The following is a 22,718-nucleotide window of genomic DNA, read 5'->3' as shown; positions in this document are numbered from 1 at the left end:
GCCCTGGGCTCTCTGGTCCCCAGTCTCACAATCCCTCCTGTACCCTTTGATAGGCAGTAAAATTCAGTCAGTTTGACCATTAAAAAAAAAAAGAACCTTTTATTTTAAAAAAATTAAAAACACCTTTTCTGCTTTCATTTCTCATTAAAATGCCACTTTTGAGTCATTTGGAAAGGGTCAGGCTGGATGTTGGCTTTAAAACCTTTGACAGCTACTATAATTGCCTAGAGGTCCAATAACAGAGATTGCTCTAACAAGTTTAATTTTGAAGTTTCTGCCAAGCCATTAGCATGTAGCGGGGCTACAGAAATCACAGGAAATTAGAGGTGAGGAGAAAAAACCAATCTCATCTACCTCTGGACTGTCACCTCTTCCCTGAGCCAGGACAAGTTCTCTTCTAAGCGGCTGTTTCCTGGTATAGTGAATGGAGTCCTGGGATCTGATTTGGAGTTCTGCTACTAACTAACCACATGGTCTCAGGCAAGTTATTAAATCTTACAGTATTCTTTCTTTCTTTTTTTTTAATATGAAATGCTTCATGAATTTATGTGTTATCCTTACACAGGGGCTGGGTTAGTGCTCTCTATATCATTCCAGTTTTCATATGTGTGCTTCAGAAGTGAGCACTACACACTTTGATATCTTTAAAAATGGGTATATTGTTGCCTCTTCCACTCTGTCTTTGTCCAAGTGCCCTCTGTCCAAGATCATGTCTATGGAGCAAGACAGGCAGAGAGACATCTGCGCAAGAGCGATCTGAATGGGAGCTCCTTTAGTTGAAGGATCAGGCTGGGCAAGCTTCCTGCAGGGAGGCAGAAAGGCATTAAAATAAAACATTGTATCACATGGATCTGGTCGCTTTCAGGAGGGATAAGAGAACACATCTAAAAGACATGTTTAAAGGATGCTCTAATTAATTGTGGCTCAACCATCATGGTGGCAATTTCAACTCTTCTGTAGTCATTTCATCACATCTAGTCCTTTCTTTCGATCCTTAAGAACAACCAATCCAGGGGTTATTATGCTCTCTATTCTACAGATGAGAATACTGAGCCCTCGAAGTTTACATAGCTTCCTCAAAAAATTTCACTTGACTGGTCAGTGGCGGAGATGGGCTTTGAACCACAGTTTTCTGACTGTAACACCCATAGTCTTTCTGCCTGGCCAGCAGTTCCTGGATGTGATGATCACTAAGACAGCCTCAGGTATTATGAGGGTCCACAGATACAGGACCACCGCTACCTCCTGTTATCCATCCAGTCTACCCTTAAGGGACTTTTTTGAAATTTCATCTTTAACAAAGAAGGGCAAGTCTGTAGCCCTGGTGTCCAGAATATTCTCACATAACAGTAGGAAACCAGACTTTCTTGTCAGCTCTTAAAGAATGGAAAACTATGCACAAAACCTTACAGAATTAAAAGGATACATGTGTTCCTTGGCTATTCCTTTTCAGAACATCCTCTGGATTGAGCCCAAGAGACAACATAGAGTAGTGGGCAAGTACACAAGTTTGGGATCAGTATCAGTCTTTGCTATCTATTTGACCTTAAACAACTTATTTAACTTTGTTACACCTTCGTTTATTCAACTACACAATGAGAATAATGTCTCCTTCAAAGAATCCTTACAAAGATTAAACCAGTTTACAGTGTAAGGTGGTTAACAAGTGCTAGGCACAGGCTAAGTGTGAAATAAATTCCATTTTGTATTGTTCTAGACCACTCTCTTTAGAGGAGAAGGAAAAGGGGTGAAAGGAACCCAAATCCCCCGTCCCTACTAAGGATGCCAGTCAGGAAGAGCTCTTCCGTGTGATGATCTAGCAATTAAATGTTGCTTCTGCAGACCCAGCTGTTACCCATGAATTTGCTTCCCAAATCAACCTAGGAATGGCAAGACAAGTTCATGCTACTTCAAAATTAGAGACCCGAATGCGAATGAAAATCCAGTTCCATCACTATTTAATGATCACCTACTGTGTGTCAGTCGCTGGAAGATAAAGAGATAATAGGTGGGACACAGCCCCTGCCTTTGAAGAACTCATGGATCCATGGAGTGCTTGTTAAGACCATAACAGTAAAAGGTGGCCATAAGAGAAATCTTGTAAGAGAGAGGAAAACTGCTCTGGGCGTTCCAGAGGTGTAGAAGTTACCTCCATTTTGATAAAGATTTCATGGAGGAGGAAAATTCACATGACTTTGAAAGATAGGTAGGATTTCAACAAGTGAACGGAGCAGGAGAGGATGTCAAGAGAACATTCCAGGTGGAGGGGAACAGCAACAGGCAAGGGGTGGAAGTGGAGCACTGATGTCTGGACTGGGAAGCATCAAGGAGCCACCTGGCCTGACACTAAAGCATGAGATACACACGCATAAGTAATGGGAGGAGGGGCAGGGGACGCGGTAGCCCCGTGGCCGAAGCTCTCAGTTCTGGGTGTGGAGGAAGGCCAGAGCTTCACTCAGTTTTAATATAAAGAGTCGATGAAGCATTTTGAACAGAAGGCAAGATGATTAGAGTTTGATCAGAGTCACCTGTCTCGGGAGGTGATGAGGATTAATTGAGTCAAATCAGTAAAGCTCCTAACAAAAGCCAACAGGTGCAAAATTAATTCTAGTTCTCGTCTCCCTTCTCGAAGCACCCAGAAAATCTATTGTTTCTGAATCGAGTGCCTGTAGCCGAGGGGAAAAAAAAAAAAAAAAAAAACGGGCCTAGAGTCTTGTCAGGACTCTCGGCTGGCTCTGAGTTTCCTCTTCCTTCCCAGAATCCAGCTAAAGAAGGGTGGCCCTGTGACCCGGATCTAGAAAATCCCTGGAGAGAGGCCAAAGGATAAGCTGTTATGACCTCTAGCTATTTCCTACAGCCTGAGAAAAGCAGGATTGCACACTTTGAGTGCAGCCGAACTCACACTCCCTGCTAAACGCCTGTCCGCAGGAAAGCTGGCCCCGCTCTCATCTTTGTTAATATCTCCCTTCAGAGGCTCATTTGGACTGACCAGCCAGTGTCACTTGGCATGCAGGAAGTGTGCCTCCCCTCCCCCTCTCCACTGCACTGAGCTCAGAGGATGATTTGGGGGTTTTGTAGGCTTTCATTTTTTCCTCTCTCCCCTTCTCCTGCTGCTGGGAGTCTTTTCTTCCTGATAAGAACCTTCTAGCAGCTTCATCAGAGCAATTGTTAAGAGAAGGCGACTCTTCTCACAATGGATACCTGATGACTTCTCCTTTCTGCAGACAAATCAGTCCTTGAGAAAGGTCTCATTATTGCTCTGGTGTCATTATTCCAAACTCAGTGGCACAGGGGCCCTCCCTCGGTCCCCACAGGGGTGGGGGGCCAGGGAGGTATTGGCCGGGGAAGGGCAGAAGGAAAGAAAAATCCTGTTTCTTGCCATTCGCTTTTTTAAAAGGTGCCGTGAAAATCTTCTTTCCCCACTAATGGGATTTGAAGGAGACACAACTTCTGCACTTGGTACCTTCCCTCACACATTATGGAAAAGTCCTTTGCAGACTCAGAGGTTAACTGTGTTTTTCTGGGGTGTCTCCTCTGCTGCCAACTCAGGATGTTTCACCTCCTCAGAGATCAAAATGCACTGACCTCTACCCTCCAAGCATTTCACAGTGGCCTAAAATCGAAAAACCATTCTTCCTGTTCCCCGTCCTTCCATGGAGGTTCCCTTTCCTTCTGCTGGCAGGCCTACAGGCTAACGTCTGTCTGCAAGCTCAGAAAATCAGGAATTAAGCGACCATCATGGTTAAGGCCCTGGGATAGGCACAGTAAGGGATAAATTACATCTCAGCCTTCTGGGTCTCACACCCTATGTGCCAGGGATCAAGAACAGGCACTTTCATTATAAAGGCCCATGAACTTCTCACCTATCTGATCTGCCTGTGATGCCCTCCAGGCAATAGACACTCATGCCAGTCATTAATTTAACTAAAGCTACTTATCGGGGAGTATTTAAGTCTAGATATCCTGACCCGATTTTCCCCAAGTTTCAAGACTAAACCCTAATGAATAAGTTGCTTACTCAACTTTTGGCTGCCTCTTGGAAAAAGGGAAATAAAGTAAAGCATTTCAGGTAGAACTGGAGAAGTGAACATACAGTTACTCACTGATAAGGGGTCAGCAAAAAAGTTAAGCTCGAAGTCTCCATCCATAGATGAGGGAAGAACAAAAAGAGAGAGAGGGAGAGATTTAGTGTTATAACTGAATCACTTAATGGAAAAGAACAAATACTCCCGATTTTGCTAATATCGACCTTGAAAGTAGGGATTCCAAAGGACAACTAGGTGATTTTGAACAGAGTTAACGGCACTGACTTCGGTAAATGAACATAGGACGGCAGCATGGTTTTGATCATGGAAGTACATCCCTCCCCCTGCCTCCCTACATCCCTGTCACCCTCAGCAAGTGAACAGAGACAACTCTCAGCTACCTGTGACAAAGGAAGGGGCCCTATATATTCTTGAGACTATATGGCCTCTTCTGTAGGAAGCGGAGCTTTGCCCTTGCAATCTCTCCTTCCCAACTGTTGTGTTCAGTTAGTGGCATCTCTTTTCATACTGAAAGCCTCCTTCACTGGGTTCCTTATTCTGAGCTACATTTTGATAAGCTGGGGTCACTGAGTAAGTGACACTTTACTTTAGTCCTGTTGAAGATTAATATCCAAGTGCTTAAGGGACTTTCCCTTAAGCAAATGACCCATTTCACAGGGGTTTCCCATAGATTCACAAAGAAGTTCTACAGATTCACTAGATATAAGTAAAACAAGGACAAGGCTTAAGGCCACCCCCTACTCTTCTAACAATCAGGAAAGAAGATATCTTGGTGGTTTAGGAAGGTAGCTAATTTTCTACCCTATTTAGACAATCCACTTCAAGGCCCTACTTCCTGGATTATATTCTCTAGGGAATGGTTGAGGAGGATTGGGAGTTTCCAGTCCAAGTTTATGGGCCTTCAAGGCTTCCTTTAAGAAGGCTGTTGATTCCACAATGATACCATTGTGGCCCAGAATGACTATACTGCCAAGGACTTCATGTCTTTTCCCCACTTGTAACACCACCAACTGCTACTAAGTCCTGGGCACATGCAGGGGTGGTTTTTGGTAAGACATCTGCTGTGCCTTTAGTGGCATCTGTGGTCTTGGGCAGATCTTTGTTGGAAAAAGGTGAGGCACTGTACTGAAAATCTAATCGCAAACATTTTCCTTATTGGACTCCCTGATGCAGAGAACATTCTCTGAGATCACTGCAGACTGGAGCTCTGCATGCTCTCTCTTTCAATGTATATACCCAAGAATTCAGGGCAGCTCCTAAAAACCTCGTATTCCCTTCATTTGTTTTCCACTGAAGACCAAGAGTACACATGCAATAGAAATTCTAGAAGCCATTGGGGACACATAGGTCTCCAGGATAAAGAGGTAAAATAACAGCTAACAGCGTGGGTGGCGGAAACTGGTCATGGCTCACAGCTTGGTTTCTTCTCCTGGCCCATCTTCAGTTGGGTTTGGCCAGTGACTAAGTTCTAAGCTCCCGGAATGCCCGAAGAAACGGTGGATACAGGACCCCCAAAACTCCCATGTTTGCTCTTCCACTCTATTTTCTGTTTCCCACTTCTGAGCCAAATGGAGAAGCACGGCGGAAGTATAACAAGGAGCACCACCCACCGAAGAACACGTACACTGAACGGTGACAGGAGTGAGAAGTGAACCCTAACTGCGGTAAAGCCACCGAGCTTTCGGGCTGGTGTACTACAGCAGCGAGGATTACTCGGCCTAACTAGCGCAGTGATCCTTGCTGAAGTGATCCATGCTGGTAAGAGAAACAGTGATACATATAATAAAAATAAATAAATAAATAAATAAATAAATAGAGAATATAATCCAAAGGGGGAAAAAAAATCACAAATTCTTTTCATTTAAAAAAACGGACAAACAAACAAACAAAAAGCCAAAAAACTTGTCCTTGCTTAATGGTCCAAAATCCAAGTGGACCTTACCAGACATGGTTGCTAAGCACAAGGTATGTTCATAATGGTGACCATTACAAAACCAGCACAGATGGTCCCCGACTTACGATGATGGTTCAGCTTACCATGTTTCCACTTCATGATGGTGCAATAGTGATATGCATTCAGTAGGCACTACACTTCAAATTTTGAATTTTGATCTTTACCCTGGGCTAGCGATATGCGGGACTAGGCTCTCTCATGATGCTGAACGGGGACAGCTCCCAGCCAGCCCCGCAATCACAAGGGTGAGCAACCGGTACTTTTACAACCATTCTGTACACAAACAATCATTCTGTTTTTTCCTTTCCAGTACAGTGTTCAATAGTTACAGAAGATATTACATAAGTAATTACATAATAGTTACATAAGATATTCAACATGTTATAAAATAGGCTTCGTGTTGCATGATGACACCAGACGGCAGGCTAGGCTAAGCTGAGCTATGCTGTCCAGTAAGTCTGGTATGTTAAGTGCATTTTCTACTCATGATACTCTCAATTTATGATAGGTTTATTGGAACGTAACCCCATCAAAAGCGGAAAAAGAACTGTGTGTGTTTTTCTGGGGAAAAAAAGTCTCCTCTGTGATAAAATTACATGTGCAAGGACATAATAAATCTTTCATGAATCAAACATACAGAAGAAAAGTTGAATAACATATCACACTCATACACTAGCATAAGCCATAGAGAAATTATTAGAAACACTGCACGATATTCTGTATTTCAAAAGAAGTATCTGAATTGTATCAACGGATAAACATTACTGAGCTGTCAGAATTTCTCTTCAACAATCTCATCAGTAAGATTCTGACCTTTGTCCAATGGTGACAATAAGGAAAATCTGCTTGACCATCTGGCAGGGATACTCTGGTGGGCTGGCCCGCCCTCGGTGGGTACAGGCTGGAGGACATCTGAGTTGTCTTTAAACCCTGAGAGTTTGTGTCTTAGGAAAGGAGCCAAATCTCCAAATTCCTTCAGATTTACATAATTACCAAATCTTCGGTTTTACAAATGCTATTTTGGAGGCTTCCTGGAATGATTTTGTGACTTACTTTGTGAACATCCCCATCTAAATACGTCAAGCGAAAACAACAACAACACACGTGTGCCATGAAATGAGATTCTTCTTAGCTATTTCCTTGATGCTCTTTTGGAAAATCTCATTCTACTGACTTTGTATTACCTGGGCTCTTAGAAACTCAGGAAGGAAAGGTTTCGAGAAATGTGGATTCTTTCATCCTGAAAGAGCTATCAGCATTTCAAAAGCGGGAAGGTCTTTCTACAACTTCCCGATATATCTGGGAGGGGAAAATGCATTCCAAATAAAGTAAATGGTTAAGAACTAGTGTTAATTGAAGATCAATCAGAAGTTAACCTACATTACATCTGAAATTATGGTGCTAATTGATGGAAAGCTTGGATTCAATTTAAAAGCAGATGGTTCAGATGCAAATTTTCACAACTCAAGTAATATAAAAGATTTAGATACCCTGCCATATTTGTTTACCTTTTCAATATCCAGGAATGGACACCCTTCAAAGACATACTTGTGAACGAAGGAAACGTCCTCTCTCATTCTGTTGGCTTAATTTCAATGGGTGTGTATGTTGGGGGTGAAGGCAAGGTAGGGGCAGCGTTTGGGCAGGGAGGAGATATATACAGATTATCAAACATAAATTGCCAGCAAGCTTTCTGTTTAACTGCTGTAGCACACCAAATCTCTGTTCCCAGCGAGGAGAAATTTGCAGACTGGTCGCATTCGTCACCAGGAAAAGCCCTGGATTTTATGCTGCTGTTGTGTTTGGTGGCTTGTTTTAATTAGGGACCGGGAAATTGATCAGCTTTAGCCTACCAAGCACGGACTCAGGCTCAGGTTCTTATTTCCTTTTGCTGCCATTTCCAGGATTAATTTCTACAATTCTTCAGCTGCATCAGCACTTTGACCCTGAGTTCACAGGAATCCAAAACAGCTGGTTGAGCTGGTCAATGCAAACAAGCACATTAATAAAATAAAGTCAGGAAAATCACTGTTTCTGTTAAAAAGTTGATCCAAATGTGATACGAAGGGCTTAAAATCTACCGCTTTAAGGAAAGCAAACGGCTGTGAAGAGAATTCACTCTGAAGACATCTTATCTAAGGCAAAATTTAAGATAAGACAAATGTTTTTAAAATGTCCCTATCTCAAAACCCTAAAGAGCCTATGGCACCATTTCCACATGTGTCCTTTTAACAGTGAATGAATTTAGCATTCTGTAAACACTTGCCTGTATTACTGCTCTCCACCCCAACACAAAGACACACCAACACGACAAAGCTGCTAGTTTTAGATGCAAAGATCTCACTCTTTCCTTAACAGATACATTCATTATTTAATGGAACCCATTGTTTCAGAAGCCAAGAAGTCCTTTAGTTCCTAAAGATGGTATCAAGTGTGATGCTGACTGCATTTCAGAAAACACTTGCATGCACGTGGCCTGGAATTGAAAGCACGAAAAAAGAGGAGAACGAAAAGAAGGCTCTAAAAGGGAAAGGTCTTACCCGATGGAGAAAGGAATGCTCTATACTGATTGGCCAATAAGAAATAAAACCCACACCACCTATAAAGTGCGGCCAGACGCTATGTGGATGGTTGCGAGGTCTCTCTGACTGTTGAAACATGTGAATGAACTGCAACAAGTCACCGATGCTCAGTCAGAGAGAGCAGCCAGTGGCTGAGGACCAAGGGACAGGGCTGTGTTGGCAGCACCAGCCAGCCACATGGGACAACAGCCAAGCCCCTCTCCCTCTCTGGGCCCATTTCCTCACGTATAGAAAAAGGACATTCATCAGGATCCGAGTTGCCCAACACGAGTTTGTCAGAACTCCAGCCACACAGGTGAGCATGGAAGGTAAAAACAAAATAAAAATATCAAATGAAATGAAACGAGTCTATGTTCAAGGAAATTGAGGCAACACGGGGTCAAACCAAGTCAAACAGGTGTCTTCACGGCAGACCCTCTCAGCCTTGCTGGCACTCATCAGTACACCACACTGTGATCTTCTGGGCATGTAGTGATGTTCTAGCTCTTAATTACATACCGCCCAGGCACGTCCTCCAGCGGGCATGCGCTGTCACATGCACGAGTCTTATTTACAGGAGCTCAGCTTCCGCGCCCACACTCGGAATCGTCTTGTCCTTTTGATCTTGCACTGGACGTCCTGATCGATCACTTGCAAGTTCACCTGACTCTCACAGAGAAGACCTCTTCCAATGCCCAGTTGATAGCTGAGAAAGATGAGGTTCAGAGTGGATAAGTGATGAGCCAAGCAGCGAATGCTGGGCAGAGTTAAGACTTAAACCCAAGACCTTTGACTAGAATCCATCCGTGTGGCTTTCTTTCTGTGTTGTCCCCTCCAGTATCTGTGGGAGCCACTGAGTATTGAACTTGCCTTGATTGCCAGTGTGCTCACCGTTCCCAACCCAGGGCTAGGCACATGGATGTTCACTCGCTGAGGGACTGTTCTCCTTTCTCTCTCTCTCTCTCTCTCTCAATGCAGCTTTTACGGATAGCTTGTGTGAACTTCCTTTCAGCCTCTTATATTGATTTTTTAGGAAATCCACAAAGTCCCCAGATAAGAGAGAATACACAGGAAGACAAACATCAGACACAAAATAGCTAAAGGACATTTGCTTTTAGAATAGTCTAGGGTGGCTTCATTTGGCCAGATAAATGTTTTCACTTTAATGGGAAGCAAAGACTCGAGCTACACACAGACACCCAAGTCTTCAAATAATCACCCGTTCACGTCTAGAAAGTCAAAGGCCAAATAGGGAGCCAGAGCCAGCTCACAGCCACAAGGACCTGAGATCTGGGCATTAGGGAGCTTCAGCCGCCACTCACATTGCATAGGATTTAGAGACCCTCAGCCATAAGGCACCCCGTCCCGGAGGGCCATTTCGGGGACAGCAAGTATGTGAGCTCCCACGTGCATCTCAGAGAGCCATCCCCAACCTGGACATTTCCCCCAGTGGCCCGTCTTTTCCTAACACTCTGTTGGAGAGACAGCAGCAGTTCATGGTGCCCTGGAGATCAGCAAGTGAGTTAAAAAAAAACCGAAGCACGACACTCAGATCAGTTAGGGTTTGAATTCACTGTGGCCCATTTGTTTAGGCGGCTCACAGGAGAGGAGCAAGGTGCGGGCTCCTGAGGCAGCTCTGTTTGGTATTTCATTTAAAAAAGAAAATGATGATAATGTTCTTCACTCCCTTTAAAAAAAAAAAAAAAAATGGACCTGCCAGTTCCTGAAAGCTAGTCTCTTGTACAGCCTTGTGCTCTCCTACCTTCCCTCCTCCAAGCCTCGAGGTCAATTACGAAAGCTCCCTCCTCAGCCCACCCCAACCCATTTCTTATTCCTTCTTCCTCCTGGGTGCCCTAGAGGTGCTCTGGGGCCCCGCTTTCCACCCTGGCTGGGCTGGAGAAACACTTCAGAAGCCTTTGTAGATAAACCTCCAGAGCTCTGTGCAAAGCCCCAGAATCAGAAAGCGAAGGCAAAGGAAGGTGCGGGTGCTGGGGCAGAGGTGAGGGAGGGAAGTGGTCTCAGAACTTGTTTTTTGGTTTTGTTGGTTTGTTAATGATTTTAATATGACCCATCAAAACCTGCCAGAGTCTGTAAATCATTGCTATAAAAGAAAGTTCTGGCTTGGGATGAGCAATTGAATTAGGTGAACTTCAAAGTTCTTTTCTACACTAAGATTCTGATATTTGGTGGTTGGGATAAGACACCCAAAGAGGGGTAAAAACAGGTTTTGGTGCTCGGTTCCACGACTTACTATGTGATTGTCACCAAACTGCTTAACGTCTCTGATCCTCTAATTCTCCATCTGTAAAATGGGGACAGTATCTCTACTGACCTGAGATGATGAGGAGGACATTTACCTGGCATTCTGCATGTCGAGGGCCTGATACATAGCTAACTACTCAATGCATGGCAGTTCTGATCAGTGACTTCAAATTCATTAATAAACCACTTAAATGCTTCATTTAAAGTTTTTGGTTTCATTTTTCAATTTAAGCCAGTGCTGTACCAATTTTTTTTTTGTTGTTTCCTTCCAGGGATCACCCAGACTTTTTTTTGGATGCTCCCCTAAGTTGTGCTTGGTGGGTGTTCCGCAGGAAGGGAGGGCAGGGCTTGGCAGGCGGTGGCCAGCCGTCCAGGGCATCCCGAAGTCGAACAACTTGCTGGAATAAACCCAGAGACGGCTGACATGGGTCTCCTGCCTTCCAATGCTCCAGGGGCTGCAGAGGCCCACGGTAACTTAGTGGTCTCTTGTGGAGCGCGTTGTTCAGGGAAGGGAGGAGAGGTTGTGGGCGGTCTCCCCGGCTGCTCCAGCCCCAGCTTGGCTTCAGCCTTTTGTGTGTTTACTCATCAGAGGCTAGAAAGGAACAGTGGAAGCAATTTGGTGTTATGATTATAATTGTTTATGCTTCTTAATATTATCATCATCATCCGGATCATTTCTGTTGTTATTCTTACTTAATGTCTCAAAGACCCACAGGGCTCTCGAGGTTTACACAGTGGAGATGCCGGTTAAAGCTGTGGCTGTGCCCGAGGTCAGGCTCCTGAGTTGGCGGAGGCAGCAGAGACCGTGGGTCTCTCTCCCTCCTGCACGGTCAGCTTCCACCAACAGCCCTTCGCCCATCTGCCAGCCCTTCCCAGAGACAATCTGTAAGTCATTTCCCGGGGACTTCAGGGAATTGCACGTTTACCCTCCTGCCACTAGATGGCAGGCAACTCGATGCTCATTTTTTCCAAGTAAGGTATTAACGGCAGTCATAAAGGATCCCCTCCTGTCTCCAAGCATTTATTCCCTATAATAAAATCAGTAAATCTCGAGCTCCTTTCTGATTTCAAGCCCAACTTGCTCCATGTCTGCGAGGACCCCGAGCCTGTCTGCTGTAATGCTCTGCCCTTCAGGGATTCATAATCGCAACCCTGATAATAGCAAACCGGTGTGCCTATGGTTTTTATAGTTTACAAAGCACTGTAGGTTTCGCAAGGCTCTTTTGCACGCAGCATCTTATTCGACAAGTGAAAGTACACAGTGAGCCCGGCCATAATGCGAGTTCATTATATTGATCAACAATGCACGTGCAGTGTCCCGCAGACCCATTTGAATGCACTTTATAAGGAAACAATTGCTGCACAAGTTCTTGGAATGAATGGCAGGATTTTAAGGTACTCGGCAAGCGACAGACGTCACTTCAGTTAGGTGTCTCTGGGACCTGAAGCTGCTCCACCATGGCGAGGTCGGCAGCCGAAAGACCAAGTTTACCAGGCTAGGGACCTTGGGCGGGTGCAGCGTTTCCCAGTTTGGCCTGATAATGCCATGCGATGGGGGGTTTTTCTCTCGTCTCCACACAGAAAGGAACCAGCTACAGCTTGTCATTTGCATACAGCCAGCGTGAGTTAAGTCCCCATTGCTCTTCAGGAATAAATTAGCTCATTCAAGAAGAGAACAAATCCTGTGTGTGTGTATATGTGTTGGGGGGGCTGTTATTTGGAGGGGTTGGAGTGGGTAAGAGAACGGAAGTCTACTCACATGAGATTATTTTCATCTGCTCAGTTTTATAACTTGGCCTGGAAAGGTCTGATTCCTTTTATAACAGATGAAGGTTTTCCTCCCAGTCTGAAGTTCAGAGTCTTCCCCAACTCTGCACAGGTAGGTAATGACACACCGAAGAACTCGTTGTTTTCTGGTGCAAATGACAAATGCCACACATTTGTTTCAGGAAATCCACATAAAAGGTAAAAAAACATTTTGGCTTGGGGAGTGAGTTTGTCCATCGATGTAATATTCCTAGCAGCGTCGCTATTTAGCTGTGGATTAAAAAATCCTGATATTCCATTAATTAAATACAGTAGGTGACTCTAATGGCTTCCACCTTCGAAATGCTGCTATTTACATATTGCATGTATTTTATTACAGGGCTGGAGGGAAATGAATTTTGCATAGTTTTCAAAAAACCCCAGATGGAGGTGGAGGTTACAGAATGTAGCTGTTTCCCTAGACTGAACCTTCACCAGGTCGCTTCCTTCCCTCGCAGCGCGGAGCGGACCCTGTTCAATCGCCCTTGGTCTCCCACTGCCCCGAGCCTCCCGGCGCTGGCCTCCAGTACCTTTGGTAAGTAACATGACTTGCTATTTCCAAATGCCAGTTGCGTAGCAGGTGCAAATCCTGTGATGGAATTTGCACAATGGACAGAGCAAAATCTCACCAGTTTCATTTCATCTGTGCCCCGAGCACACTTTATAAAGCAATAAAGACTGAATGTCTAAGGGCTTAAAAGAAATGTGCTGTGTTATCATCATCAATTTATGAAACTCCCACAAGGAAGCAGACATGATACAAAACATACAAATTGTACAGTTGCCGCCTCCGGAAGTGGAAACGGCAAAGAACAAAACGCTGAAATTGGGTATTACTTTCTCTCTCACCTCTTCTCTCCTCCTTCCCTCTTTTTTTCTTTCCCTTTTCTCTTTTGCCTTTGAGTTGGAAGGTTCCGTCTGGCACTCGGAGCTTGGAGAAGGCTCTGAAGGTAACAGCTGGGGAGATGGTGAGGTGGGGTGTGGGCCAGTTCTAAACACTGAGTGGGAGCTATGGCGGCAAGGGACAGTCTTGTGTGTGTGTGTGTGTGTGCACGCGCGCGTGCTCTGAAGGAAAGAGTAAGTTAAATGGGGATAAGACCGAAGGAAAAGGGACGGAGGTCCTCACTGTGTCTCACTGTGTTGCTGTGTTCCCTCTATTGGTCTCTTCTGTTCTATTCTATACTCTTCTATAATTGCATCTTCTAGGAATTACTGGCCGCAGGGACATTTTCAGTACCTACTTCCCTGCTTGTGGGGAGGACTGCAAGCTTCATTGTCCCTAAACAGACACCCTCTGGATTTCGATGTGGCAGGCATTATGGAAATGGGGCTGGCTGGGGCAAGTCTTGTGCAGAACACCATTCTCTAACCCCTGTACAGAGAAGCACATTCTAAGAAGTTTTGACAAAGGGCTATGGGAACAAGTAAGTCTGCCTGTCTGGGACAGCTTTAGAGGAGACGGGCCATCCTTCTTATAAGAGGCTAAAGGAGATGAGGGGATTTTGCCAGATCCTGGCAGAGAGGACGGGTGCCTGATACAATAGCAGAGACTTGTACCGTCTGTTTGTGGTGATGATAAAACCTGATGGAGAACACTGGGAGTTGAACTCATGAAGTGGGTTGGGGTCTTACTTTAAATAGACCACAATGAGCCCAATCCTTTTGCTCTTAGGCAACAATAATCCAACTGAAGATGGGGTTGGGGAGAGAGGAGAGGTTTCTGGATTTTGTTTGTAAAGGAAATTACTATGGAGGTACTAAAATATTGTGGGGAACTTAAGAACAAGGATGTAGCTAAGCCCCAGAAACAACAGGAAGCAGGGACTTGGACATCATCAAAAATCCAGCTACCTCCCCATGGCAAGTTTCCAGCGCACTCTCTCTCTCTCTTATTCCATATGTGAGGAGTATATAATTTGCTTGAAGGCCTCTTTTGTTTTTCTCATCCACAAGATGAGAAACATGGTAGCAAGAATGCCTGGCTGTCCATCTTACCATCCAGGAACCCAAAAAAAGATGAACTTCTGTTTTTTCCAATTTCCATGTCAGTCTTCCCAGGGAAGAATTTGGATGGACCCAGGTCATATCAGGTACCCGCTATGGAACAGTCTGCTAAGGCAATGTTTGAACCGGCTGGGAGAAAAGAGTGGCACCAAGCAGACAGTCCCATTGGCTCCCAATCCGCTGCGACTCCATTCTCAAACAGCAGAAATGGTGTCAGTTTCAAAAAAGAAAAGAAAAGAAAAGAAAAGAAAAGAAAAGAAAAGAAAAGGAAAGAAAAGAGAAGAGAAGAGAAGAGATAGTGTCAGTTTCAAGCAGGCACAACATGGTCTGACCCAGTCCGCCCCCAGAGAGATAGACCACAACTCTGTTAGAATTCATTATGGCATCTCATAACTTCATTGCCAGGAAGTGCTTCCTTTTACCTGACTATCTGTATTCTAAATTGCCCTGAGAGAACAAAAAATATTCACCTCACGACCACAGACCCAAAAACAGCTGCTAAGTGTTCTTATCATCTGTCCCCTGTAATCAAGAGACAGCCAATAACAAGCCTCCTGCTAGGTTATAGGGTTTTTGCAGAGAATGAGATCCAATCTATGCTCACAAGGAGTTTTGAAGTCTGGTGTCTAGGAAGACAACAAAGAAAAATCAACCCCCAACCAATGAGCTTGAGAGCATTTGGGTGGAACCATTGGGAAGAACTCACACACCCGCTTCTCCACCTCAAATCCCAGGGGCTTATGAGCTAGTTGAGAGTTTGGAGGAACCGTGGTCAGCCTGAATGGAAAGCCCCTCTCCACGCACAGGTGCTTAGTCCTGTCTCCAGGGAAGCTCCCTCAAGCTCAAAGCCTGTGGGGCCCTGAGAAGGGGAGAGCCCAGGGCTGCTGGTGAAGCAGGATCCAGCAGACCTCCTGGATGTTCTTTGCCCAAAGAAGGATGGTACCTTAAATCTGCATGGCCCACAACCGACCCTCAGCACTTCCTGAAAGGGTGGGCAAGCTCAACACCAGGACACTGTAGGAAGGGAAAGAAGTAGACAATTCCTCCTGGGCCTTAGGAGACCAGACTTAGAATGGCCGTGATAGGCCAAATCCACTGAAAACCAGGGCCAAGAAAGAAAATCAGTGAGCATCTGGATGGGACTGCGGTGCGCTTGGGTGGCACACGCATGAGGCTATGTGGCCTGGTGACTCTGCCATCCCTAGGGACAACGTGGTTCTGGGGACACATATCCCAGCACCCCAAACCTCGACTCTAACCCTCACCTCTGAGATGAGTAGAAAGCAAAATCCTCCCCTACAAAAGGGTGAGAGATGGGGGCGGGACTTGGCATTACTTTCCAGCCCAAATTGGAATCTGAGAGCTTTGTTCTGGCCTAGGCCAGCCCCTGGCTCAGGCAGGGCTGGGGGGCGGTCGCGGCTGGCCTCGTTCAAAGTGAGCTCCGCGCGCCCTCTCGTGGCCGCTGCACTCACCGCGCGTCTTGGGAAGCAGCTGGCCACCCCATACAAATGGACTCCGCGTAGTTAAGCTGTCAGGTCTAATGTATTTATTTGACTCTCTGCTGTTAAAATGATTTCTCTACAGCACTGCGGTTATTTACGACTATTGTCAGTACAAGGCGATGAGAAGGCAGCAGCAGAACAAAACAACAACAGCTGAAGGCAAGGTTCTGTTTGGGAGGGCTGGGGGCTTGGTCACAGGCTTTCCTGCGGCTGAAGAGGCTGTTTGTTTCCTTAATCTGCAGCGGGGGCTTCTGAGCGCGCTCATCCATAATGCAGAGCACACTGCCCTCAGCCCTCAGCCCTCAGCCCTCATCCCAGCGGGCAGAGCAACCGGTGGAGGTTGCGCTGGCCCCGGAGAGGGCAGCCCCAGCCCTCTTCTGCAGGAAGTATCTTTATAGAGACCCACTGAATGGGTCCAGACCATTTCAGATGTCCAGTGTCCAGACCAGCTCTTCCTGATTCAGATAAGGCCAAGCCCTTAGACGCCTGGATGGCGTGTGGTTGCTCTACCATCTTCTACCATCTACTTTACTTCTACTTTCTCACCTACTTTCTCAAGATGTGGTACCCAAATTGGCAGCATCCACACCACCTAGGAACCTGTTAGGAATGCAAATTCTCAAGTCCCACCCCTGAACAAGAGAGTGAAAATCTGGAGAGAGAGAGAAGGAGCCCTCTGTGTCTTAACAAGCCCTCCAGGAGGTTCTGGTGCATGTTCAAGGTTGAGAACCACTGGCCTGTTCATTTAACCCTGGAGGCAAACCTTGTAATGTGTTTAGGGAGGTCAGTGGCCCACTGCTCCTGTAACCCACTCCTCCCTCCCGCGCCCTTCTCCTTCTTGAAAAGGCTCCTGGAGTCCAGCATGTAAGCGCATGGGCTGTGAGGCAGGACACGGTAGTGATTACTGACACGGGACCTGCAGTCTTTGCTCAGAACCACCTTTGTGACCTTAGAGAAATTAATCTTTATGAAATAAACATACTAACAATAGTCTTATACGGTTGTTATAAGGACTGAAAGAGTTAATATGGTAAAGCTCTTGGAAGAGTGGCTGGCATACAGTAAGTGTTCATAAATGCTAACGATTATTATGTTCTGTACTGTTGGCTTTCACGTCCATCTGCTCCCGTGCCAGCCATCACTCACTTGTGGTCTGTGGATAGATCACTTGTTGTCAGAAGACCTGTGTTTATATATGGACTTTGCTGCTTATAAGCTACAGCCCTTGGAGCAAACCACTTACGTTCTCTGTGCCTCAAATTTCTCATCTAAAAATCAATACCTACCTCAAGTTTTCATATAAATTATCCTATTTACTCCTTTGCTCTAGGAAGAACAGGTCTGTCTCTATGCCCATTATACGAATAAAACAAGCAAGATTAAGAGAGGTCAAGTCATGTGCCCAAGGTCACACAGGGAGTGGGAGATGGACTCAAGACAGGAATCCGTTTCCTCTGACTCCAGTCCAATGAATTTGTATGAGATCATGCATGTGAGAGGACCATACATATGATAGTTATTACTGTTATTTTGGAAAAGCAATCAGAAGAAAAACATCCTATTTTTCTGAATATGAATGCAGGAAATTAATATAACAAACCATAAAGTCTTTCTGGGGGAAAAAAAAGAAAAGAAAAGAAAAGAAAAAGAAATCAGCACCAAAAAAGCAATAAAGCAAAACAAAACAGAAACCAGAGCACAACATTCGGGGATCAAGATCGAGGGTAAATCGCAGAATGAAATGGAGAAGCGATACCAACATTTTCCCCCTTCTCTGGAGATGTGTCTGTGTTCATGAAAGGTGTGGGATTGACAGCGGGAGCTGGCGGTCTATTTATCCGGGGACAGGCACGGCTGTCTGTTTAGCATTTATATAGTGCTTGTCTCCTCCACACCATCTAGTGCGAATGAGGAGCTTGGTGGAAGGGTCATCGCGGGGGTGTGAAGGGGTAGAGAGAAGCAGCTGGGGAGCAGGAACAAGGGGCATCCTGTGATGACTGGAGGGTCTCTGGAACCCCCTCAGTGCACCCCGAGTGAGGATGAGACCCAGGCTTCAAAGGCACCCGCTGGTTTGCCTGCGAAGCTCTTAGCAGGGGATCCCGCAGATGGAGCCCAGGAGGGAAGAGCTCTCAAAATGCTCCTACTGGAAGGAAAGCTGTCTCCCCTCCACCCCAGGTGGGGTGGGGGGATGGAAAGAAACCCCAACAGCCTTCTCCCTGGTGGACCACTTTAAACATTGCTTCTACCCCCAAACCTTTTTCCCAGGAAACTTCCACCAGACCCCTTCTCTCCCTGAATCCATCCTGTTTCTCTTCCTGGCTTCCAGCCCTGCTCCTCCCATCCAGTCTCACTCCCTGGGCCCCCCGGATGGCCGCCCCCACTTCAATTGTATTGGGATGTGGCAGCCAGACTGGGACACCTACAAATGAGGACCTAGCCCCCAATTCTGGTCCAGTTCCTAAGAACAAGCCTCTTCACTTGCCACGCCTGGGGTGCCCCTGCAGAATGGGGCAGGGTGCCTTTGACCACGGAAATTTGTGAAACACCTGTAATGTGTCTCCACGAGCTGTTCTTTCTTAACTTTTCCAGTGGTCTAAGGAATCTCTCTGCCCTGAGGGGATTTTTCCACAGATGGAAGGCAAAGAGTAAAGAGTCAGCGTCAGAAGCAGGAATTTGCATCCAGACAAATGGGATTACTGTCTTGGGATGTGATGTTTAAAAATTTCTTAAGGTCCCTTTTCCTCTAGCATGAATGTGGCCCGGGAGACCCACCTCAGGGCCTCACTGGTCCAAGATAGCCACGCCCTGAGACTCTGCTCAAGGGGCCCAGGGTTACCTCCCAGAAGGGCCAGGAAATGCTGAGAAAAAGAAGGCAGAGAGAGGTAGGAGAGGAAAACTTTGGCTAGAAAGGGGTACATGTATTTGCCCTCATTGTTCTGCTCACTTACCTGCAAGGGCTCTGTCCCTGGAGGACGCTTCCCAGGCTGCCCCGTGGTCAGCCATGTTCGCACAGCCCTGGTGAGGCGGCGTAGGGAGGCACAAACTCTCCTGCAGCTGAGCTTCCCGGGCCTTCCCGACTTTCACTGACCGCGCCGGGACCTGGAAGCATCTGCCTCCTCAGCATCACCACGTGGTGGAGAAGGCAGCAGAGCTGAGATCCAGAAAGCCCGCCATGGGCATCACTGTGTCAAGGAGAGAGTAGGGTGTAATATGGTGGCGTGGATGTGTAATAAGAGACCCGTGTTTGGTTTTCCTCCTGGTGTCGGGCTCCCAGCTCCTAGAACTATTGGAATTTCCCCTGATGAGGTGTCTTTTATTAAATTAATGAGGCATCTTTGGGCAAGCCCCTGGGTCCCCTAAGGAGGGGTGCTGCTTGCCCCCTGTGAGGAGAAGGTGGGAACCTTTCCACGTCCTGGGAGGGGAGAGGGCCCCCAAGGTCGAATCAGTCACCAGTAAGCAACGATTGAACCAATAGTGACTAGGTAGTGAAGCCTCCACAAAAACCCAAAGGGAAAGGGTTCCAAGACCTTCCGGGTTGGTGACCACGTGGGGATATGGGGGAGACTGAGCAATTGACCCCCAATTCTGAGCATTACCTTCAGGGAGTGTTTAAATTAACAAAATGAAGCGTGCTGAAACCACGGAAGATTCGACAGTCATCTCTGTCACGGCTCAGAGGCGGGGCTTGGAAAGAAGAGCAGATAAGACCGACCAAGCTGGCGGAGTCTCTGAGTCATAGTTAAGGAATCCCTATTCATCAGCAGCTCTGCCTTCCCCACAGACGCGCTGTTCGTTCCACTTCACCCTCCTGCTGTGCGGACTTACTCCCCCAACCCGGGGGGGAGCCTTCCACCTGTCCCTCTCCATCAGCCCACCCACAATATCCTAATCCCGAGGCATCTTCTCCAGGAGGTGCCTCCGGGTTCTCCAGCCTTCCTCACCGGCCCCTTCCAGCTTCCCTTCCTTCACCTGTGTGCCCATTTGTGAAGCTCAGACCAGATGCTCTCGTGCGTCAGACACTTGGGGACACAAATGCGACTAAGGCCCAAGGTGTTTGCTGATGAGGAGAAACATCTCCAAAGCCTCACAGCATCTCGAGACTTAGGTAATGAGAGTTTATGTCCATAGGGTTGCTCGTGCTTTGCACAAAGTTGATCCTTAATAATCACCGGTTCAATGAAGGAAGGACAACTCGATCTTGGATTCCTTCCCGGTTTGGTCCCCCAGGCCTGCTGCGCAGAGCTGCCCAGGCACATTTCCTCCAGGGCGGGGCTTGCAAAGCCTGGTGGTCCAGTGGGCGCTACCAAGTACTTCTGTCAGCGTCCCAGGGTCACACCAGATGCTATTGTATGGGGAGCCACCACAGCATCAAATCACAGGTTCGATGGCTTGGAACCTCTGCCTTTCAATTGGGGATTTTTTTTCCCCCCTTTGGTTTCTTCTCCGCTCAGAGGAACGATAAAGAGAAAGACACAGTTCACATGATTCCTCTCTGGTCTTAGCAGGTAAGTCCACCCGTGTACCACTAAGACCTATCGAGTCATCCTTTGGGGAAACAGACATCTCTTCATTTCTCTTCTTCTTCCTTATCCTGTTGCCACCAAGTAGGACCAGTCTTCATCCCCCCAAGCATCCTCAGGGCTCCCCAGCCTCCTGTTCAGGTAAGACTCGCCCCAACCCGATGTGCACTCTCCCTTCCAGTTCACTGACGTTGCTAATCTCTTGTTTCCTTATAGAGCTGGGCCCACACCCTGCGTAAACATGTCATAATACTGACTGGACAATTCAGCACATTTTACCCTTTGTGTAATATGTCAGGTCTGAGTTGCCCCACTTGGAATTCAAGCACCTATGAACTCAGTCACCTCTGCCTCTGGCCTCATGGCTTTGGAACAACCCCTTGTAATCCAGGGCCTGGGACACCCCGTTGCATCTGGCCTCTGCCAGGATGTTTCGGAGCTTGGGCTGGGTGAGTGTCTCATCCCGGCACCCTCCACGTTTGCCCCGCCCCACCCTGTCTTTATCCATCTTGATTCCACCCGTGCTTTCACTGACCTGCAAAGGCTCTTACTCAGTGTCCATGCTGAGAAGTCCAGTCCACTTCTAAGGAGATCTCTGATGACGCAGTCTCGGGGGGCTGGTTCCTGATGGCCTGCGACGCTCTCCATCGCCTCCGCGGGCTGTGTCTCTCGCTGTTTCAGTTGTTTCAGGTCATGTTACCCCTGCTATGGTGAAGGTTCCCTGAATCCGGGACGATTCCAGTCTCTTTTTAAATCCTCTTTTTAAACACGTTCCCCCACTGCACTGCCCTTACGCATCACAGGACAGCCACACTGACAAGCCCCCCCCCCCTTAATGGCAGAGCTCCAAGTACACAGCAGGCACTCAACAAATAGGGGTACATTGTTGACTTCTCTCTCTTGTTAATTCCCGAGGCCAGCTCCTAGCAAATTTTCCAAATACCTCACTCCTCTAAGAGCGGGACTCTGGGCATTTAGGGGATGGGAGCAAGGAGAGGGCTAAGCTCCACACACCCTTTAGAAAGACTCTCTTCCCTCTACCCTGGCTGCATCAAATTCCCCTTCAGTTTCTAGCAGGGAAGACATAGGGAAGGATGAGGAAGGGGCAGGGGAGCATGCTGGGGAGCCCCCATCTTCCAACTGACATAGGCAGGAAAGTTCCTGGCATTGTCACATGGACATGCATGGCAGGAAGTGCATGTCCAACAGAAATGCTGTCAGTGTGAGGAACAGCTGGCGGCCAGGACTGGCTCAGGGCACACGGGCCAGCCAGTGGTGGGAAAGAGGGGGCTGGGTGTGAAAGGAAATGACCCCACCTTGGGACCCCAACATTAAGTGGGGCAACAAAACCTCCCCCCCCGTGAAAGTGACCTAAGAATATCCCTACCAAAAGGCTTAAACTCCATTAACAGTTGGTATATGGATTTTTTTTGCAATTCTAGAGAGTTAGAGCTCATATAAAAATCGCATTCTCTTCGCATGCTTTCGGGTCATAGGCAGGGACAAACGCCTGATAACACGTCTCCCCTCTGGGGAGTTTTCTTTATCAGAGATCATGTTTGATCTGTCAAAGAAAAGAATTGGTAACGGTGGGAGTTCAGGCTTCAGCCAGGCAGACTGAGGGGAAAGTGAGTCCTTCTTTCTATTGCCCTGAACCTTGAGGCACCTTCTTCCTGCCCTGCAGCAGGAGTGTCTATGGCAACGCCTAGAGCTCTGGTCTGCCCCTCCTTGGGTGTCTTTTTGTTGTTTTTCTTCCCCCTAAAGATCTATTCATTTATTTGAGAGAGGGGGTGGGGCAGGGGCAGAGGGGAAAGAGAAAGTCTTAAGCAGGCTCCGTGCTGAGTGCACAGCCCGATGTGGAGCCTGGTCTTGCAAGCCCTGAGATCACCTCCTGAGGCGAAACCAAGAGTCAGATGCTTAGCCGACTGTGCCACCCTGGTGCCCCACACTGGAAGTTTTTATTCCTCTGCAGGGTGCATTCATAGATTACCACATGCAAAGCTGGGCGAGTCACAGACTCCCCAGCTAGAGGGGAACTCTCGATAAGGAAAGACATAGTTGTA

At 46.9% G+C, this 22,718-nt stretch overlaps 1 non-coding gene across 1 annotated transcript; it reads right to left on the bottom strand.

Annotated features, from left to right (window-relative positions):
• Nucleotides 1-520: 520 nt before the first annotated feature.
• On the bottom strand, nucleotides 521-627 carry LOC116879883. Its single transcript, XR_004385118.1, has one exon. It is a non-coding gene; the product is annotated as a U6 spliceosomal RNA (small nuclear RNA).
• Nucleotides 628-22,718: the final 22,091 nt, after the last annotated feature.

The sequence above is a fragment of the Lontra canadensis genome, unplaced genomic scaffold, assembly GCF_010015895.1.
Source record: "Lontra canadensis isolate GAN:19392208 unplaced genomic scaffold, GSC_riverotter_1.0 scaffold63, whole genome shotgun sequence".
Classification (NCBI taxonomy): Eukaryota; Metazoa; Chordata; class Mammalia; order Carnivora; family Mustelidae; genus Lontra; species Lontra canadensis.
This window is presented reverse-complemented; position numbering and strand designations above follow the sequence as displayed.